At 40.3% G+C, this 21,148-nt stretch overlaps 1 long non-coding RNA gene and 1 pseudogene across 1 annotated transcript; both read right to left on the reverse strand.

Moving 5' to 3' along the window:
- The window catches only part of LOC132039502 (uncharacterized), a 37,386-nt pseudogene extending 27,601 nt beyond the window's left edge, over positions 1-9,785 (reverse strand).
- A 7,637-nt stretch (positions 9,786-17,422) lies between these two features.
- On the reverse strand, positions 17,423-20,846 carry LOC132039762 (uncharacterized). The gene is made up of 2 exons (XR_009410473.1): positions 20,129-20,846; positions 17,423-17,731 (listed from the first exon to the last, which is right to left on the reverse strand). It is a non-coding gene; the product is annotated as an uncharacterized LOC132039762 (long non-coding RNA).
- Between the last annotated feature and the right edge of the window lie 302 nt (positions 20,847-21,148).

Below are 21,148 nucleotides of genomic sequence, written 5' to 3' on the forward strand. Positions count from 1 at the left end.
TCTAATAGCTCCTCCATTTTCTTTTCCATATCCCTCTCAGGTTTGTCATGTTCAACCCTCCTGGCCTTCTCCACTTCCTCATAGTGGTCCAGTTCTTTGTGTTCTAGAGAAGATCCGTTTGGGACGTTGAGAGTGTAAAAAGACACTGTTTAGTGAGTGGGATTGACGCGGTTTGCCCAGTTGGCCGAGCTGAAACATGTGGTTAGTTTTTCGGATTGATGAACACTGGCTGGGGGATTTGATATGAGGGAACCGAATGAGTGGTTCTCGAAAGTTGGGTGTATTTTTTTTGTTGTGGAGTGCGGTAAGAAACACCAACGTGATTCGGGTCAATCGAATTTAATGGAGGTGGGATGGTTCCTGGTGGGTAGATGGGGAAGTGATCAGGCATCGAAGAGATTAGTGAAGGAAAGGGAGGAAGAGGCCTTCTTCCTTCAGTTGAGGCGTCCTTGTTAGCATTGGCCATCTCATTCCTAGCCACCTTTTCTTGGAGGGTCGTGATGGCAGTTAGTAATATCGCGATCACATCTTCTTGAGACGATACTTCCTGTGGGCCTTGGGTATCCCCCTCGCAGGGAACGAGCTCATTTCTACCATTATCCGGTGTACCAGTCATTTTCTCTTTTCCCTTATCCTCATTTGATAGGGATGCTAACGTGCCCTTTGATCTCGTGAAGTATGCCAGCATTCAGTACTAAACCAATCGGCCTTGTTCTATAAGATAAGAATAACTCAACGGTAGATAAATTTAGTTACTCGGATATAAATATAAAAGCAAGATATCACATATTGATAAAAAGCGCACGTAGCACATAAAGTCACGTATTAAAGCCAAAATACTAATTGATCCTTTGTTCTAAAGGTTTGGAGGTTATGGGCCCTTTTTGGATTTGGATGGATCTCGGTCCGATGGGCTTTGAGGTTGACTTACTTTGGCAAACCCTTTTCCTGTTACAATAATTAAACAAATAGGGGGGATTATAATTTATATTATGTAGGGACCGAGTCTTACGTAGACTTCCTACGTATCCTACCAGGGAAAATCAGGCCCTATCGTAGTTCGTTTTACAAAAGAACGATATTTACTTTCCTAGATATCCTTTGGGCTAACCCAAACTAAAGACATCCCCAGACCAAGCCTGACTAGGGTTTCCCGCCTATCCCTCCATAGGGACATTAGGTCGGCATGGTTCCTTACATATTTATGAGGGGAGGGGGCAACTTTTTATGTGCAAAAGTAGGGGACACCTACTATCTACCAAAAAATGTAGCTTTGCGAGTCGCCGTCCTTACGAACTCGCTCTCTTATTTTTCCTTTCTTCTCAGTACTGTGGCGGGAGGATGACCAAAATCTTCCCCATCTTAATCATATGCTCGAGCTCGAGCTTGAGCTGCAATATGGTACAAGCAAAAAAATTTCCTGTTCGGCCCTATTGGCTCGGGCTCGTGGACAGGTTCGACGGGTTTGATTTTCCTCAAAGTATCCAAAGTTGAGAAGATATGGGCATATGTCTCCTCAAAGTCCATGAAATCATACCACCATATTTGAGTTTCGGCGGTGACTCCTTCTCGTGGCATGATAGGGTCATGGACTAGTAGGGTATATGTAACATCCCGTAAATTTGAGTTAGGTGTGAATGTGTAAAAATCTAGTGTTAAGATGATATTATACCTATATGAATCCATTCTTGATGAATTCGGGTGGAAGATGGTCGTTTTGGAGTCAAACCAACAATTGAAGTTTTTAAGGGCTCTTAAATTCGCCTAAGTTTTGGTAGGTTTGTCTTTTGGGCGATTTTCATGAAAATGTGTTGTGAATTTGGAAAAACTTCCTCAATGAAAGTTGTAGATATTTGAAATAGCTTTCCAATAGTAGGTCACCCAGCCCAAGAAAAGTTATGTACAAAAATTTATGATCGTTTTACTGAGCGAATGTCAACTATCGAAAAGAAAAAAATGTGATGGGTCCGCCTCATCTGCGGACCAAAATAAAAACATAATCAGGTGCTGAACCAGCGACGCGTACTCAGCACGGATCGGGAATTATTTTCTGATTCCGAATTGTCTTTAAGTCCTACTTCGTTGTGTTATTTCCCACTTCGTTTCAAATTAATATTTCTGAGGAAAAGAACCCTAGAATAGTCTCTCTAACCCTAAGGTGAGTTCTCACTCAATATTGATCATTCTCACACCATATCCATCCCCTCTTGATAGCAAATCATCTCTTTAAAACCCTAAGTTCTTGTATTCTCAAGAAGAAGAAGATAGGGGCGTGTGGAATGCGTCTAAGGGTGTGATTGTGAACCTTGGGAATTCTGTTTAGTAGCTTTTAGCGGGATTGAGGTATGTCTCTTTAAAAAAAAAAAAAAATCATTTTTGAATATAAAGGTAATTCATATGTCTCTTTTACAAACTCCCTTGAAAGATTGATTCTTTATAAAAACATGTTTTGAATGACATGATGAATTGATTTTACATTCTTAAAATCTATTACATGCTTTGATTAATGGTTAATGTGCGTGAGTGTCACACCCCCAACGAGGAGTATGACAGGCTCCGACCCGTAGGCCGAAAGTCACCTGACTTAACAGTTACTTGGACATCACATACCATAACTCAAAGAACACCTGCACGCAGAAAAGGCCCAACATAGAAATATTCGATAATTCAACACATATGTACATATGCGGACCGACAAGGTCGCCACAACATAAAGTATATCATAAAGCCGGCAAGGCTATCAGAAAATATCAAGAACCCAAAACAAGGCCGACAAGGCCATACATAATATTTACATAGCCCACTATGTCTATGAGCCTCTAAGAGTCTACATATGAACATATACTATAATAGTAGAAAAAATACCAAAAGACAGCAAGTCCGGAGAAGTGGCACTTGCTAACACCGCTGAAGTTGGAAAGTCCTACTGCGGTCGCTCCTCAATAACCCTGTCAGTGCCTGCAGCACGAAATGCAGCGTCCCGTGCAATGGGACGTCAGTACGGATAAAAGTACTGAGTATGTAAGGCTGGAATCAATAACATAAGTAAAACGGAGATACAAAGACAATAGAAGTAACCTGCCATCTGAGAACGTACAGTATACAATGCATGAGTTTAAAATCATATGCAAGCATATACATATATATATATATAAATAGTATCATCATCATAACGTACCCGAACTTTTCAGGACTCGGTGTATAACGTACCCGACCCTTTCGGGACTCGGTGTGTAACGTACCTAGCCCTTTCGGGACTCGGTGTGTAATACCAACTGATCAGTGGTTGCACAATAGGTGCCATACCCGGCCGACTATAGCGCGGCTCGGTGTAGTAAAATAGTGCATACATACATATATATATATATATATATAACACACACACACACACAATGAAGTAACAACGGCCTTTCGGAGTGACATAAGGTCATAACCTCCGAATGAATTATGGAGCTCGTATCGAATCCAAGGAATTAGCTTAATGATGATAAACATGATAACATGGTAAGAATCAATAAAATAAGTAAGGCATTAAGATCTGAAATACATAGCATAGGAATGGAGTGAAGTTGTTATGGAACGCTCATGTTCATGTTCTAGTTGGGTTTGTGCCAAAGAAAGAAGGAAACGAACACCTTACATACCTTATCCATCAAGCTACCACTTAAAGAATTCCTTACACCGATGCTTTCCCTTCACCTGAACTTATATATCGAGAAATACATCTTTAATCATACTTTCATCATATTTCCATCAACTTATAAGCACTAATTATTGAAGACTAATTTGGATTACGAAAATTTGGGCAAAGATCTCCCTTATATCATCTACTTCCTCCAAATACTAAAACAACTCCCGAAAAATACCAACAACATCAACAACAACATCCTCAATATTCTACAAGATAAATATGTATATTTTCATCCAAAACTCTCTTCAAACCTCAATCCATAAACCAACAACATCAACACAACAAACTATAACTTTTATTCTTGTAAATATTCCTAAATCAACGTTGATAAAAGAGAGAGATTCAATGATTCATACCTTATCTTTACTAAAGTAGCAAGATCTTCAATATTTACTTTGTTTGCAAGCCAACTCCAACATAGAATGAAATTATAATTGAGACTACACGTTGTCCGGACCTTGATTAATACGCCGTAACTTGAAATTTACTCAAAATCCTCACCTTTTATGTGATATAAGAGTCTCTTACTTGCTGAATTTTTTGAAAATTTTTAGAAGTTTATGATGGAGAAAAATGGGGATTTTAACCCTTTTATAGTGGCTAAAAGTCGGCAGTACTGTAGCAGCTCTGTTTCTGCTTTGTCAACTGAATTTGTAACGTTCATAATTCTCTACTCTGATGTCCTATCGATGAGTGATTTTTTGCATTGGAAACTAGACTCGACGAACTTCATTTTAGGCTTTGGCTTTACCTCAAAACTCCTCATCTACTAAAAGATATTCTTTCTCCAAGTTGGGCCAAAATTGCCCCTCATATTTTCTTCAAAATTCCAACAAATTTAATTTCCTTGATTCGCTTGCCCTTCAAACCTTCCATAGCTTATCATATGAACTTAAACCCTCATAAACATAAGATAAGCACATCTATTCTCGTGTATCCTTAGAGGTAACTCCAATGTCCATACTTAAAACCGCCAACACCTACGAATTTCTACGTACCAAACTACGGGGTGTAACATTTTTCCCCCCTTTAGAAACATTCGTCCTCGAATGTTGGAATACTTAAGGTATAATCATACATTTCAAATTTTACGGAACTTTAGTAAAGTATCTTTTGCAATTGGAGCACTGCTAATTTCCTACTTATCATAATTCCAATTTATATGTCTTGTAGGATACCGTACTCGACGACACATAACATGCAGCAATTAGAATAATATTTCCCATCACATTGACTCTCAAGGGGTTAAATATGACTTTTACCTTGTAAGTGAGTTGCGGGTAAAACAGAATCTTGCAAGACTTCCTCTGGGACGGTATTAGGTGGGGCAGGGAACAAATGAGGGTACTTGGACTTCATTTCTGCTTCAGCTTCCCAGGTCATCTCTTCCTTGTCCCTACTTCTCCATAGAACCTTCACTGAAGCCACATCTTTGTTTCTGAGTTTGCGGACTTGTCGGTCGAGAATAGCAATTGGTTCTTCCTCGTATGTCAGATTCTCTGTGACTTGGATGTCGTCAACAGGTACGATTCTGGAGGGATCTCCAATACATTTCCTCAGCATGGCTATGTGAAAAACTAGACGAACTACTTGCAGTTTTGATGGCAGCTCCAATTCATAAGCCACCTGGCCTACCCTTCGGATGATCTTATAAGGTCTGATATATTGGGGATTAAGTTTCCCTTTCTTACCAAACCGCATCACGCCTTTCACAGGTGATATCTTCAGAAACACCCAATCACCTACTTGAAATTCTAATTCTTATCGTCGTACATCTGCATAAGATTTCTGACGACTCTGAGCTGTACGCAATCGTTCCTGAATAAGCTTTACCTTTTCAATAGCCTAACGAACAAGGTCTGGCCCAAATAAGTTTGCTTCTCCGACTTCAAACCAACCGGCAGGGGACCTACACCTACCATATAGAGCTTCATACGAAGCCATTTTGATACTGGCATGATAGCTATTGTTATAAGCAAACTCTATCAAAGGCAAATGATCATCCCAACTTCTTTGGAAATCCAGTACACAAGCTCGTAACATATCTTCTAAGGTCTGAATAGTCCGCTCAGCTTGCCCGTCTGACTGCGGATGGAAAGCCGTACTAAGATTTACTCGAGTACCAAGACTTTCCTGAAAAGATTTCCAGAACTTTGCCATAACTGTGCGCCTCTGTCTGAAATAATTGACAGCGGAATGCCATGAAGGCGCACAATCTCCTTAAGATATAGCTTAGCATAGTCTTCAGCAGTATAGGTAGTTCTTACTGGCAAGAAATGAGCTGATTTAGTTAACCTATCAACAATCACCCAAATAGAATCGAATTTGCGGCGAGAACGGGGCAACCCCGTGACAAAATCCATATTAATCACTTCCCACTTCCATGCTGGGATCTCCATTTCTTGTAACAAGCCACTGGGTTTCTGATGTTCGATCTTTACCTGTTGGCAAGTGGGGCATTGAGCTACAAAGTTAGCAATATCTTTCTTCATATCATTCCACCAGTAAAAGCCCTTGAGGTCATGATACATCTTGGTGGACCCGGGATGAATTGAATACCGGGAGTAATGAAATTCTGACATGATCCTGTCCCGAAGTCCGGTTACATTTGGAACGCATAAACGACCTCGATGTTTGAGAAACCCATTTGAATCCATTTCAAAGGCTGAGATCCGATTTTGTTGCACTCCTTCCTTAATATTAACTAAAACTGGATCTTCACACTGTTGAGTCTTTACATCCGAGGCAAGAGTCCATTGGGATATATTCTATAAAGCAATTCCAGTGTCTTCCGAATCTAGTAAGCGAACTCCCAAATTTGCTAAGCGATGAAGTTCTCTGGTCATTTCCAATTTTTTTGCTGGCACATACAATAGACTTCCCATTGATTTGCGACTTAGGGCATCAGCTACAACATTAGCTTTGCCGGAGTGATATAAAATCTCAGCATCGTAATCCTTTAACAATTCGAGCCATCGTCGTTGCCTCAAATTCAATTCCTTTTGCCTAAATATATATTGAAGGCTTTTATGGTCCGTATAGGTATCGACATGAACTCCATATAAATAATGCCGCCATATCTTTAGAGCGTGAATCACTGCCGCCAGCTCTAGATCACGGGTTGGATAATTTTGCTCATGTTTCCGTAGTTTTCGGGAGGCATAAGCAATCACCTTACCATTTTGCATCAACACACATCCCAGGCCGGTGCGTGACGCATCACAGTATACAGTGTAACCCTCGGTGCCTTCGGGAAGGGTAAGAACTGGAGCGGATGTCAACTTATCTTTCAATTTCTGAAAACTTCGCTCGCACGCTTCTGACCATTGAAACTTGGCCCCCTTCTGAGTTAATTTTGTAAGGGGAGCTGCTATAGAAGAAAATCCCTCTACAAATCTTCGATAATATCCAGCAAGACCCAAGAAACTTCGGACTTTCGAAGCGGTTGTTGGTCGGGGCCAGTTTTTAACGGCTTCGATCTTCCAATCATCAACTTTAATACCTTCATCGGACACAATATGTCCTAGAAAAGCACTGAAGTTAGCCAAAATTCACATTTGGAAAATTTGGCATACAGCCTTTGATCTCGCAATGTTTGCAACACCTTTCGGAGGTGATCAGCATGTTCCCTCTCCGAACGAGAATATACCAAGATATCGTCAATGAATACAACAACAAAAACATCCAAGAAGGGTCGGAATATGGTGTTCATTAGCGCCATAAATGCCGCAGGAGCATTTGTCAATCCGAAAGACATAACTAAGAATTCAAAATGCCCATATCTCGTTCGGAAAGCTGTCTTCGGAATGTCTTCCCCTTTTACACGTAGTTGATGATACCCTGACCTTAAGTCAATCTTCGAGAAGCATTTAGCACCCTGTAGCTGGTCAAACAAATCATCAATTCTAGGCAATGGATATTTGTTCTTGATAGTCACCTTATTCAATTGCCGGTAGTCAATACACATTCTTAGTGAGCCATCCTTCTTGCGCACAAATAATACCGGTGCTCCCCACGGAGAAGTACTGGGCCTAATGAAGCCCTTGTCTAACAAGTCCTGCAATTGCACCTTCAATTCGCGCAACTCGGCGGGGGACATACGATAAGGGGGAATAGAGATGGGTTGAGTGTCCGGATACACATCAATCGCAAATTCAATTTCCCTTTCGGGAGGGAGGCCTGGTAATTCATCGGGGAATACATCCTGAATTTCATTAACTACAAGAACGGATTGCAAAGTTGGCGGTTCAGCTTCAGTGCTCCTAACTCGAACCAAATGATAAATATAACATTTAGAAATCATTTTTCACGCCTTAAGGTAGGAAATTAACCTACCTTTTGGTGTTGGGGTATTGCCCATCCATTTAAGAACTGGTTCACCCGGAAACTGAAACTTCACAGTTTTGGACCAACATTCCACATTGGCATAGCAAGAGGCTAGCCAATCCATTCCCATGATGGCGTCAAAGTCCACCATTTCTAACTTCACTAGATCAGCAACTGTTTTACGACCACATATCGTAACCACACACCTACGATAAATTCGTCTTGCAATAACAGGTTCCCCGATCGGAGTAGAAACCAAGAAAGGCTTGGACAAAGATTTGGGCTTTATACCGAACTTATCAGCAATATAAGGTGTGATATAAGATAGCGTGGAACCCGGATCCATCAATGCATAAACATTATAAGAACAAATAGATAAAATACCTGTCACAACATCTGTAGACGACTCAAGATCCTGCTGTCCTACAAGTGCATAAATACGATTCTGGTTGTCGCGGCGTACACCTGACCTCTTCCCCTACCTCTACCTGCTGGGGCTGGAGAAAACCCTTGTCCAGGAGGGCGAACAGAAAATGAAGAACTTGCGATCGAACCTGTCGGCTGAGCCAGGCCTCCTCTACTACGAGATGGACAGTTTTCCATAACATGACCAGGCTGCCCACAAGAGTAACACACCCCCATACCCTGGGGGCACTGGCCAAAGTGGCCCTTACCGCACTGATCACAACGGGGCAGTGGGGGCCTCGCCTGGCTCGATTCTCCTCTGTAAGAAGGAACTGAAGCTCTCGAGCTTCGACTCGGTCCAAAATAAGTGGGTCTATCATAACGCTGCCTCTGGAACCTGGAAGGTGCACTAACCGCTGAAGGATCTGATCTTCTATAAGAATAGGGCCTATAATCTTCCTGATAAGCACCTGAATAACCTGCGGACCTGGCCCGCTTATAACTGCCCCTACTCGGGTCTTGCTCAGTCCGCTGTCGGCGTTCAAGGTCCTCCAAATTTTGAGCATATGCCTGAATACGAGCAATATCCATACCACCCTGTAATGAAGCCGTCATACAATCCTTAATCAAGTGAGGCCCAAGTCCCGTCACAAAACGATGTACCCTATCTTCCATTTCAGCTACCATCACCGGGGCGTATCTAGCCAAGGAGTTAAACTTCAAACTATATTCCCGAACGCTCATATTATTCTGACGAAGCAATAGAAATTCATCAGCTCTAGCTCTGCGAACCTCAGCGGGCAGATAATGATCCAGAAAGGCTCTGGTGAATTTCACCCATACTGCTGGCGGTGCATTCGGCCCTCTCGACTGCTGCCAGGACTCATACCATACCGCGGCCACATCTCACAGTCTATAAGAAGCTAGCTCCACTGATTTTGTATCGAAGCATGCATTACCCTCAAAGCGCGGCCCATTCGATCTATAAAATTCTGAGGGTCATCCTTCGGTTTGTCCCCGTGAACACCGGAGGGTCCAAAGTATAAAAGTCACGTACGCGGGAACTAACAGCCCTATCCGGAAGGCCAGCCTGCCGCTGAGTTTGAGTAGCCACCAATCTAGTCAATAACTGGACTGCGTCTCGCAAGTCCTGGTCTGTAGCAGCGGGGGGAGGAGCTGGAGGCTGAGGAGCCGGAGGGTCTGGAGCCCTATCCTGCTCTTCTGCAACTGATGGAGTAGAGGTAGCATACGAGGGGGTAGCGCTCTGAGCCTTGCTATGCCCTAACTCAGGTGGTGGTCCTCGGCTCGGGCCTTCCCCAGCAGTGCCCAGTATTCTGCTGACTTTCTTCTTCCTCGGAGGCATCGCTGAAAATTAAACACGAAAAGATTAGATAGTTGCATTCTTAACTTGGCTCTATCGCACGATCTAGATCATGAAGAAAAGTATCTTCCTAAATGCCCTGTAGCCTCCTGGCTATAGATATGGTGCACGACATATCGATAACCAGGACTCTACTGGACACGGCTCATGGACATCCCTAGGACTGAACCGCTCTGATACCAATTTGTCACACCCCCAACGAGGAGTATGACGGGCTCCGACCCGTAGGTCGAAAGTCACCTGACTTAACAGTTACTTGGACATCACATACCATAACTAAAAGAACACTCGCACGCGTAAAAAGGCCCAACATAGAAATATTCGATAATTCAACACATATGTATATATGCAGACCGACAAGGTCGCCACAACATAAAGTATATCATAAAGCCGGCAAGGCTATCAGAAAATATCAAGAACCCAAAACAAGGCCGACAAGGCTATACATAATATTTACATATCCCACTATGTCTATGAGCCTCTAAGAGTCTACATATGAACATATACTACAATAGCAGAAAAAATACCAAAAGACAAGCAAGTCCGGAGAAGTTGGCACTTGCTAACACCACCGAAGTTGGAAAGTCCCATCGCGGGGCTCCTCAATAACCCCGTCGCGCCGCCGCAAGACGAAATGCAGCGTCCCATGCAATGGGACGTCGACGGATAAAATCACCGAGTATGTAAGGTCGGAATCAATAACATAAGTAAAACGGAGATACAAAGACAATAGAAGTAACCTGCCATCTAAGAACGTGCAGTATACAATGCATGAGTTTAAAATCATATGCAAGCATATACATATATATATAAATAGTATCATCATCATAACGTACCCGGCCTTTTCAGGACTCGATGTATAACATACCCGGCCCTTTCGGGACCCGGTGTGTAACGTACCCTGCCCTTTCGGGACTCGGTGTGTAATACCAACTGATTAGTGGTTGCACAATAGGTGTCGTACCCGACCGACTATAGCACGGCTCAGTGTAGTAAAATAGTGCATACATACATATATACCATGCATAATATATATATATATATATATATATATATATATATATATATATATATATATATACGTTGAAGTAACAACGGCCTTTCGGAGTGACATAAGGTCATAACCTCCGAATAAATTATGGAGCTCGTATCGAATCCAAGGAATTAGCTTAATGATGATAAACATGATAATATGGTAAGAATCAATCAAATAAGTAAGGCATTAAGATCTGAAATACATAGCATAGGAATGGAGTGAAGTTGTTATGGAACGCTCATGTTCATGTTCTAGTTGGGTTCGTGCCAAAGAAAGAAGGAAACGAACATCTTACATACCTTATCCGTCAAGCCACCACTTAAAAAATTCCTTACACCGATGCTTGCCCTTCACCCGAACCTATATATCGAGAAATACATCTTTAATTATACTTTCATCATATTTCCATCAACTTATAAGCACTAATTATTGAAGACTAATTTGGGTTACGAAAATTTGGGCAGCATCTCCCCTATATCATCTACTTCCTCCAAATACCAAAACAACTCCCAAACAATACCAACAACATCAACAACAACATCCTCAATATTCTACAAGATAAATATGTATATTTTCATCCAAAACTCTCTTCAAACCTTAATCCATAAACTAACAACATCAACACAACAAACTATAACTTTTATTCTTGTAAATATTCCTAAATCAACGTTGATAAAGAGAGAGATTCAATGATTCATAACTTGTCTTTACTAAAGTAGCAAGATCTTCAATATTTACTTTGTTTCCAAGCAAACTCCAATACAGAATGAAATTATAATCGAGACGACACGTTGTCCGGACCTTGATTAATACGCCGTAACTTGAAATTTACTCAAAATCCTCACCTTTTATGTGATATAAGAGTCTCTTACTTGCTGAATTTTTTGGAAATTTTTAGAAGTTTATGATGGAGAAAAATGGGGTTTTTAACCCTTTTATAGTGGCTAAAAGTCGGCAGTACTGTAGCAAAGACTGTAGCAGCTCTGTTTCTGCTTTGTCAGCTGAATTTGTAACGTTCATAATTCTCTACTCCGATGTCCTATCGTCGAGCGGTTTGTTGCATTGGAAACTAGACTCGACGAACTTCATTTTAGGATTTGCTTTACCTCAAAACTCCTCATATACTAAAAGATATTCTTTCTCCAAGTTGGGCCAAAATTGCCCCTCATATTTTCTTCAAAATTCCAACAAATTTAATTTCCTTGATTCACTTGCCCTTCAATCCTTCCATAGCTTATCATATGAACTTAAACCCTCATAAACATAAGATAAGCACATCTATTCTCGTGTATCCTTGGAGGTAACTCCAATGTCCATACTTAAAACCGCCAACACCTACGAATTTCCGCGTACCAAACTATGGGGTGTAACAGTGAGGGGACGAGCCCACATAAAACCTAGATTGTAACGAACCCTATGTATGTATAAGATATTATGAATGTTTTCCTCTATGAGAGATGCTTAGTGATGATGGTTAATTGTTGGTATTGATGACTTTACAAAGGAACTATGACAAAGTAATCTTGTTTAAAGAAGTGGAAATGTTTTCAAGATTATCTATGAAATTATGGATTTTCGTAATGGCATAATGAACTTTAATTCTATTTGATGGTGTGACTACTTTGAGACAAATTGTGAATCGGCTTCTATGCTATGAACTTTGTTGTTGTGTTTGGCCTAGCTACTTGGGAGGAAGAGTAGCCACTATGGATCCTAGTGTGTTAATTCCTAGACATTAAGGAGGAAGAGTGGCCACCGCTGGGTTCGCTACCTGGGGTGTGATTTATGCCTAGCTATTCGGGAGGAAGGATAGCCACCGAGAATTATATGTTCCGGTGTGGTGCGCTATACGCGATATGCTTGATTCTTGGGCCTGTATTGGCATGTGTGACATTCTTATTTTCTTATGGAATTGTTGTTGTTAATTATGATCAATTGAAAGGCATATTTAAAGTTGTAACTTGACAAGAGGCTTTATAATCGGTTTTGATAATTTTTATTGAGATACACAAACTGAATAACTGTTCTTACATTAGTTTCACATGATTTTCAGGATTAATTTTTTTATGTATTATTATACCTTATTTTCATATTACTTGTTGTCCCCGAGGCACTCACTGAGTATGAAGTACTCAGGCATACCATTGTTGTTTTTGATCGTATGTTAGGTAACGGAGAAGAGCAGGTTCTTGATACTCCAGGCGCTTAGGAAGGACTTGTTGTTGCTGCTGATTTGGTGCGCCCACACATTCATTCGTGGGACACCCTATTTATTTATTTATCATTCTATATTTCCGGGCTGCGTCCCGAAGTTAGATGATTGTTGTGTCTCTTAGAAGCTCCATAGTATTCATTCTTATGGGTAGTTGTCGAGTTATTGTTTAACTCTCGGGCACGTTGTTTCATTGACTTAGTATTTGATTCATTAAAGACTTCCGCTGATTTTAATTCTTATATCTTGATTGCATTTATATCTATAATTATTGGAGGTGAATATTGGACCTGGCGGGTTCAAGTGTTATTACTGCGTCTTTTAGGTTCTTCCGATGCTGTTTATGACGTCGGATGCCGGTCACGTCTAGGGTGGGTTTTGGGGCGTGACAGTATGTGGTCCCCATAAAGTTCTAATGATCCTATCATCAATTAAGCTAACAATCCTTCTCCTTAATCCCAAACATTCATTCAAGGTATGGCCCGCTTGATTGCGGCGAAACGGGCATCTTTTGTAGGCATAGACCAACTTTTGGACTGGCAGTCTGACTCGAGTGGTGCAAGGTGTCCCCCACAAGTTGCATTTTCTCGAACACATCCTTACAACTGACGGGTCGAGGAGCCACTCTGAACGGGGAAGATCGGGCTTTGAAGGCTACGCTCCACTAGGCGGGTGGATGTGGGTCTACTCTTCCAAAATTTTCTGATGCCATGGTGGAGGCAGCTGGCACCAACTCAGGTAAGGGTGCATAGAAATCAAATCCCTCGTTGGTAGGAGCATAATAGTAAGACTCATCATTCACATCATTTGCTTCTTATTGAAACTCAAAGAACATCCCAAAAGGCGCTTGGTCTTCCTCGACCTCTATGTCCACAGGTTCAGACTCTTCTTTTTTCATATCCTAAGGCTCAACTTCCTCTAGTTGCTCTTCTTCAGCTTTTTGTGGTTCAGAGGCTTCCTCTTGAGACTCTAACTCTTTTTGTGGATCTGACTCCATCATCCATGGGTCAGATTCATCTCCCTAATTCCCATTTACCTCTTTTGGGGCTCTTCTCGAGGTGTCTCTGGCCTCCTTTCCAGTGGTATGTAGTTCATCACTAACTCTCTTACTTCCTTAGAGTCATTCTCCTCATAGTATTGTTCTTGTGGTATCCCTTCCGGTGGGTTACCAACCAGATTCAGTAGCCTATCAACCTCTTCAATCTTCTTTCCTATTTCCTGAAGATGCTCTTCCATTTGCTGAACCTTGAGTCTTAGCATCTCGGTTGTTTCTCCTAGGGTGAGCATGTTCTGATCTCCCTGGTTTGCCATTTATAAGTCAACCTTTTTGAGTGGAGATAAACTAGGGTAAGTCTTAAGTCAGTTGGTCTTTCTTTTAGGTATGTAATTTAAAACTTTGGATCAATCGTATCCAGGATTTAATACATAATAGCACATATAGAAAGTAGTCATGTGAAGAATATAGCAAGCAGTCATGTAATTTGTAAACAGTTATACTACTTGTGTCCCTAAGGCTTTTTGAGCCAAGGCTGTCCTAATCGTTTGAAACATGCAAGTGTCGTTTGTAAGGATGAACCATTGCCCCGAAAATCATCATTCATTAATAATAATATCTTTCCTGAAGGCATTACAAAAGATGATGAAGCCGACATGGGGCTATAATAACAAAAGCAGTAAAATCGCCAAAGTCCTCCAGTGGTTGATGTCGAAGCTTGACCTGTTTTGGCCTTTTTGGCCCTTCGAAGGGCAGTCTGAATGTGAAGACGTATCTGATACAGCTCCATTCTAACTATCACAGGATCCGACTCTTCAAGAATATTAGCCAAACGCTTATCTGTACCTTCCTAACATTCTTTCAGGTGATCTTCTTCTCGGACATCGTGATGAAGTGTAGGCCCTGGGATAGGTGTGCGGTCTAAATGACCTAGCAGCTATTCATAGTAGCCCGAGTCACATCCTGCTTCGAACCTGTCTGGGGCTAAGGTGTCTGGTCCCCACCTCACACGACCATTCCATGATCTGAGAATTATCCCAGCATTCTTGATTTTATGTTATGTATGTTCGATGATGAGCAGCTCAGCGTTCCCTGCTTGGGGTATTACTTGCCTTCTCCCAAATTGCCTCAAAACCCGGGATGGATAGTAAGGGTGGATCCCTCGGACCCTGACTAAGGGCACAAATGGGCAATTTCTGCCCCGAACTACTATGGTTTCAAATATGAATTCGGGGAACATCCACTGAATCCGATCTTCAGTCAAGTCAGTGAAGAAATTAGCGCAACCAGTTTTGGACACAAATTCGAGAGCTGGACGTCTATCCTGTTCTGTCAACTCCAACCCTGAACCTCTTTGGCTATGTTGAGGCGTTTGATAATCCACCATTGCAGCAGCATATTACATCCTTGGAAGTATTGAAAATGACTCCGACATTTATCTAAGGCCCGGAAGATGTCCACCAAGATGATAGGGGCTAAGTCGAAATACATAGTTTCTTGATCCTTGGTTATACCATAAAAGATAGCCAGGGCTAAATAGATCACACGGGTGTCTATAGCCAGTGATTCATCTTTTGGGAACACCGTAGCACACAATAAGGCGATGGCAAATGCTAAGGGTCTGATGGCTTCCCACTCTTCTTGACTTTTGAACTCCCTTTGATACAAAGTATACCCAGTGACATCCCTGAATCTCCGGTACAAGTCTCTGAAGGCTATAGTAGGCCCATGTGCCCAGGGTGCCTCGGTCAAAGCAAGGTACTTCAGAATTTGACCAATAGACGGCTTCTGAGGGAATAACAAATTATGGTCCGGCTTATGTCGCCTCCTTAGACAGGTTCCATTGCTGTCTATAGCATCCCTAATCTCTTCTAGGGACGGAGTCATCTCTATGTCACCAAAACGGAACAACATTTCCTTGTCGTCCCAGTACTTGGTTAACACTTCTATTAGCTCTGGGCGACCCTTCATAGTCATAATAGAGGGTAAATGACCTATGGTGCAACTGATATTCCGACGATGAACATCTCCTAACCATTCCCACCAAGTTCTACGCAGGTCCGGGGAGCAGGTCCGGGGCCTCAAGGACTATGTCAAACCAAATTCTTCTCTCCATCTACAAAACAAGACACTGTTAAGATTCCGCCCTTTCCCGTAGGGCCAATGGTTCACCACATAGACACAAACATGTTTCCACATAGCACATAAATGGAATGCGGTGTCTTCGGGTCATAGACCGTCCGATTACAAGGTAGTCTTCTTAATGAACCCTAGGTAGGTCTGAGATACCCAAGGCTCGTCTAAGTACGGATGCTCTAGCTCAGTAGGAATTTGGCTTAGCTCTGTCCTAGTTATCACTAAAGTGGGCTTTTACAAATGATCGGGAACCCGAGCGGACAACTGGGGCTGAACCGTTAGGGTTGTTGGACTACTGCGAACCAACCTCGCCTCACAACAGCTCCAAACAAAAAGTGTTTTGTTTTATAGTGAAGGAACGACCGCGTGATCCGCGAAGTGGCCTTATGAACAAAATGTAAAATAAATGCCAGGAGTGGGGGAGTTATGATATGCATGCAATGACAGTTATAATTGCGGGAAAATAAACACATAAACAGTTAAAACAAATAAACTCATATTATACTCTAATCCTATGGTGAGAAACTTTAATTCCCCAGCAGAGTCGCCACCTGTTACGGTTCACTTTTATGAAGATGCATAAAAGCTACTAACAACTTGTTGGTGCTCTTTCGGACTTGTTTTGAAAAAGAGTCGCTACCTAATTTTTAGGAAATTAGAAAAATCGGGTTCAAAGGATTTATTCAAATGTCGTGAAAAAACCTTTGTAATCAAAGTCCTAGGTAAAGGTTTTGGTAATCCCTTAGGGAAGGTGTTAGGCACCCTAGTATTAAGGATCCGTACTATACGGTTGACCTTCAAATTCCAATGTATGATTATTTTCTTTAACTATTTATTTAGTGTTTATTCCTGCATTTATAAAATCTGTCATTTATTGCATATCATTTGGTTTTTGGAAAAGAATTGAATGCGTCTCCCTTATATATGGATATTTTAGGTTCGGATTCATAATATCCGGGTAATAACAACTACCCTTTTATATACAAGGATAACGTATCTCATTCATAAGAAAAAGTGTTTGGCAAAAATTCCCTTTTTCAATCCAGAATTTTTAATTTTTCAAAAAATGTATCTTTTGTTTTCAAAAAGTCAACTCAATTTACCAAGGAGCATAACATGATTGCGGGTGTGCTGTGAAATCTTTTTAACTTTCAAAAAAAACTGTTTGATTATTCTTATAGTCTTAGAACCACTATACTAAGTCAGGGTTTTTTTAAATCATTTGGGGACTTAAGGTAGAATTAAACGATGTAAGCACCGTTGTCCTAAGATGACTAGTTCATACATAAAGATTCTAATAGTATATATGAGTTCTTACAAATTTTTACAAGTACAAATACCATAATTATACAAATAAAGGACAAGTAAGCAAATAAATAAAAGGGAAGGGTAGGCTAGGGACGTACCAAGCCCCTAGTTGGCCATTTTCGCCCATGGCTGGACCTTCCATGCATTCAATATATTTTCTTCCATTCTTGTCTTCGCTGGACTTGATATTATGAAAGAATCGCCTGTTGGGCCTTGGCCCGACAGGTTGGCTTTGATTTTGCCTGAATGGCCATGCAATGGAGAAAAGGAAAAAGAAAAGGGACCCGATTAGATTCATTTCATTGAACTTATCATACACACACGTATACATATATACAACACATATATATAAGAGACAAAAGCATATACACACACATGGTTTAAGTCATTGGGCTTGGGAAATTCAATTAGTCATATTGACTGCTTCATAACAAGATAGAGATATCATAACTCATACAGAGAACCCAACACAAAGAACAACAAGAAAGGCTATGTGCAGGAATTTGACATGTTAATAACAACAGGATGCAAAAGTGCAAGGCCTATAGCTCAAGCAGGCACAGAAGTGATCCTTAAGACACAGTCAAGTTCACAAAAATGAGAAACAATGCAACAGGAAGATATACAACTCTTATGCATACTATAACTCAGAGGAAATGAATGAAAGACAGAAGTAGCTATGCCTTTCAACTTCAGCAGGATCTTGGGAAAATAAATGACATAATGAATCCAAATGGTTCTAATGATCTCTATGATTCAACCTCCTTTCACAAATGAATTCAACACTCAGATTTTAACCTAGTCAAGCACTTTCCTCTTTTATATAAAATCAATCAAACTATTTATCAGTAAGTTCATCATTTAGTTTTAATCAAAGAAACAACTTGAACAAGCCAGACTTGATCTCCACTTTCACCCTTTGATATAATGATAGGATTTATAAGGTCGCAATGCATTTACATAGCAAACATATACTCCCATAGGCTTATAGAAGTGCCATGGTGCCTTTAATATAGAGGAAAGGTGTTATGAACCAAGTAATGCTTGGTTCCCCTTGATCCTCTCCCAAGACATCTTTTAAAAGGCTCTTCAGTGCTATGTGGTCTTTAGTTCACTCATAAATCCTTATGATAGTATAAAGTTCTGTCATTAAACCATTCCCAATCACATAATTAAACAGTATTAATGCAGATGGATGATTTAATTAGTTTGCTTATTAGATTATAATCACTGAATTACCCCTGTTGACCATGGAAATTTCAAACAAGTATGCACACTGTATTCCAAGACTAGTTAAGCTGAGTGTATGTATCAAGTTTTATTTTTATTTCATTATAGCCAAGATAAATGACAGATAGCATCTCCCAGTGTCAAGGCAGGTTCTGAACACACTTGACTATCGATGTCAGGAAAAATGCATAAGAACAGGACTCTGAAGACAAACAGACTTTAAATTCAAGATCCCAGTGCTCTCTTCAAGGTCATTTAATTAGCCAAGTTGAAATCCTATTGACACTTAGTGTGCTAGCGTACGTTAAAACCTATCAGGACTCTTCCTTTCATTTTAAACATGATCCATGCATAACAAGACATGACAAAATCGAACTGTACATCCTGCAACCTTAGGAACTAGACAACGCTCTTTTAAGGTTCACTCATTCTTCCATAATAGCTACATATTGCCCCTTTAAACATGGATACTTAGCAAATCAAGATGCCATTTTTGGATTAGCCTTAGTCAGCTAAGATAAGGATTACTCTATATTTCTATTTTAAACTCACATAATTTCAACTGGAACCCTTTACTTGTTTCATCCTTAGTGTACGCTAGTTAAATCTTACCAAGGCCACACTTAGGCTATTTCAAGGGAAACTAAGCAGACTTAGGTGAATCCCAAACCATTTTAGACAGATTTAAACACACTCAGATACCATTAAACCTATTCAGACCTCTTCAGCTATTTGAACCCCATTTTTGACTTATTTAAGCATGTCCAATCTCATTAAGACCTGTTTTAGACTAACTGTAGCACCTTACTTATTCTGGTCAAGGTCTATACAACAATATGACATGAACAAACAGGTTTTCTCAGAAAACAAGTTCAAGATTTTCAGGATAACATACTTCAATTAACACACTATCAAATGCTTTAGGCCAACTCCAGGCGATTATTATAGTTTAATAACAAACTCATACATTCAAGCATGATTAAGAATTGTCATTATAGGATCATTCAAGTCATTTATGTCAAACTACACAACCTTATGTCATTATACTAAAAGGACAAACAGTCAAGCAAAGATCTAAGCATCATTTAAAGGGATCCATGTTCATAATACCCTTTCTAACAAAGTACTATCAGAAAAATTGTTCAAAACAAATGCATACTTAGCCTATTAGTTGGTCCGAACCAACAAACAACTATAACGAGATTAGGCATATGATTAACACAAGTATAATGTTCAGGAGGAACCCTTTCAAACCCATAACAAATTAAACCATATGCTAGAGTACTAAACTAAGTCACACAATTACTGACTACTCTAAAAACACTTAATAGCAAGAAAAAGGCACAATTACATAAACAGAAAATAACTAGAAAAGTAACTAAAAATAAACAACACTATTGGAGTGTTACCTTTTTTAGGCGCAGCCATGAGCAAGAATGAATTTGAAGCCTTTGTGCTTCCAAATCCCAAACTCAACCACCCAAAAAGAAAAACACAAATTTTTAGAACTAAGGATATTCGAACCTTAAAAAGCTAAGTCTTAAAATTTCACTGAGAAGCCTAAATTTCGAGTTTTGATACTCAAATTCAGGCCCTGAGGTCGTGAAAACACTTCTTTTTTTTCCTTTTTTTTTTTTTTTTTTTTGAGGGATGGGGTTCTATTTTATAGAACCTACAAAAGACGCTAAAATCCTAGTCCATCAATGTGGGACAACATAAATTTCCTAAGGAACTTTTACTTGTGAGTGGAATCAACGGCTAAGATTAAGGCAATAAAACAATGTACGACTGGATTTGAGCCGATTTCCATTGATCCAGTTGGTTTTTGAAGAACCAATGGCATTAAGGGTTCCAAAAGGGAGAATCAACAGCCATTAATGCGATTTTGCCTCAAGTCAGGTGAGAAAATAAAGAAAAAGTAAAAATGAGAGTGATTCTATACCTCTAAAGTGGTGTTTGGTAAAAAATCGAGTGGATGCATTAAATTTTTTCCACAAATGAACGTACAATACTAAATGTAGTCTGAATCCCTCTGAGTTTTTTCCATTTCTGGGCAATGAGAGAGAGAGATGTTGAGGCGGCTGTGGTTTTGCAAGAAAGAGGAAAGAGAATAGGGTAGGGTGCGTTTGGTTTGTTTTGTTGTGAAATGAGGGTATTAAGGGGGTATTAGCCCTTAAGCCAACTTCGTTTGGGCCGGGTCCTAATCCTTTTTGGACTGGGCTCGGTCCAAATTTTCAAAGAAATGAGTGGAGGCCCCTTTCATACGTATACTATGTACGTATGTATATCAGGTGTATATTCACATATAAAGGCTAAAATGGGTAAAACAAAAAATGGGTATTTGATTGTTGACCATAATACTTTAATTATAATCAATTTAGGACGTAATTAACCTACTACGTAATTTAAAACACGGTCAATTATGCCAA

This window comes from Lycium ferocissimum, chromosome 12 (assembly GCF_029784015.1).
Source record: "Lycium ferocissimum isolate CSIRO_LF1 chromosome 12, AGI_CSIRO_Lferr_CH_V1, whole genome shotgun sequence".
Lineage (NCBI taxonomy): Eukaryota > Viridiplantae > Streptophyta > Magnoliopsida > Solanales > Solanaceae > Lycium > Lycium ferocissimum.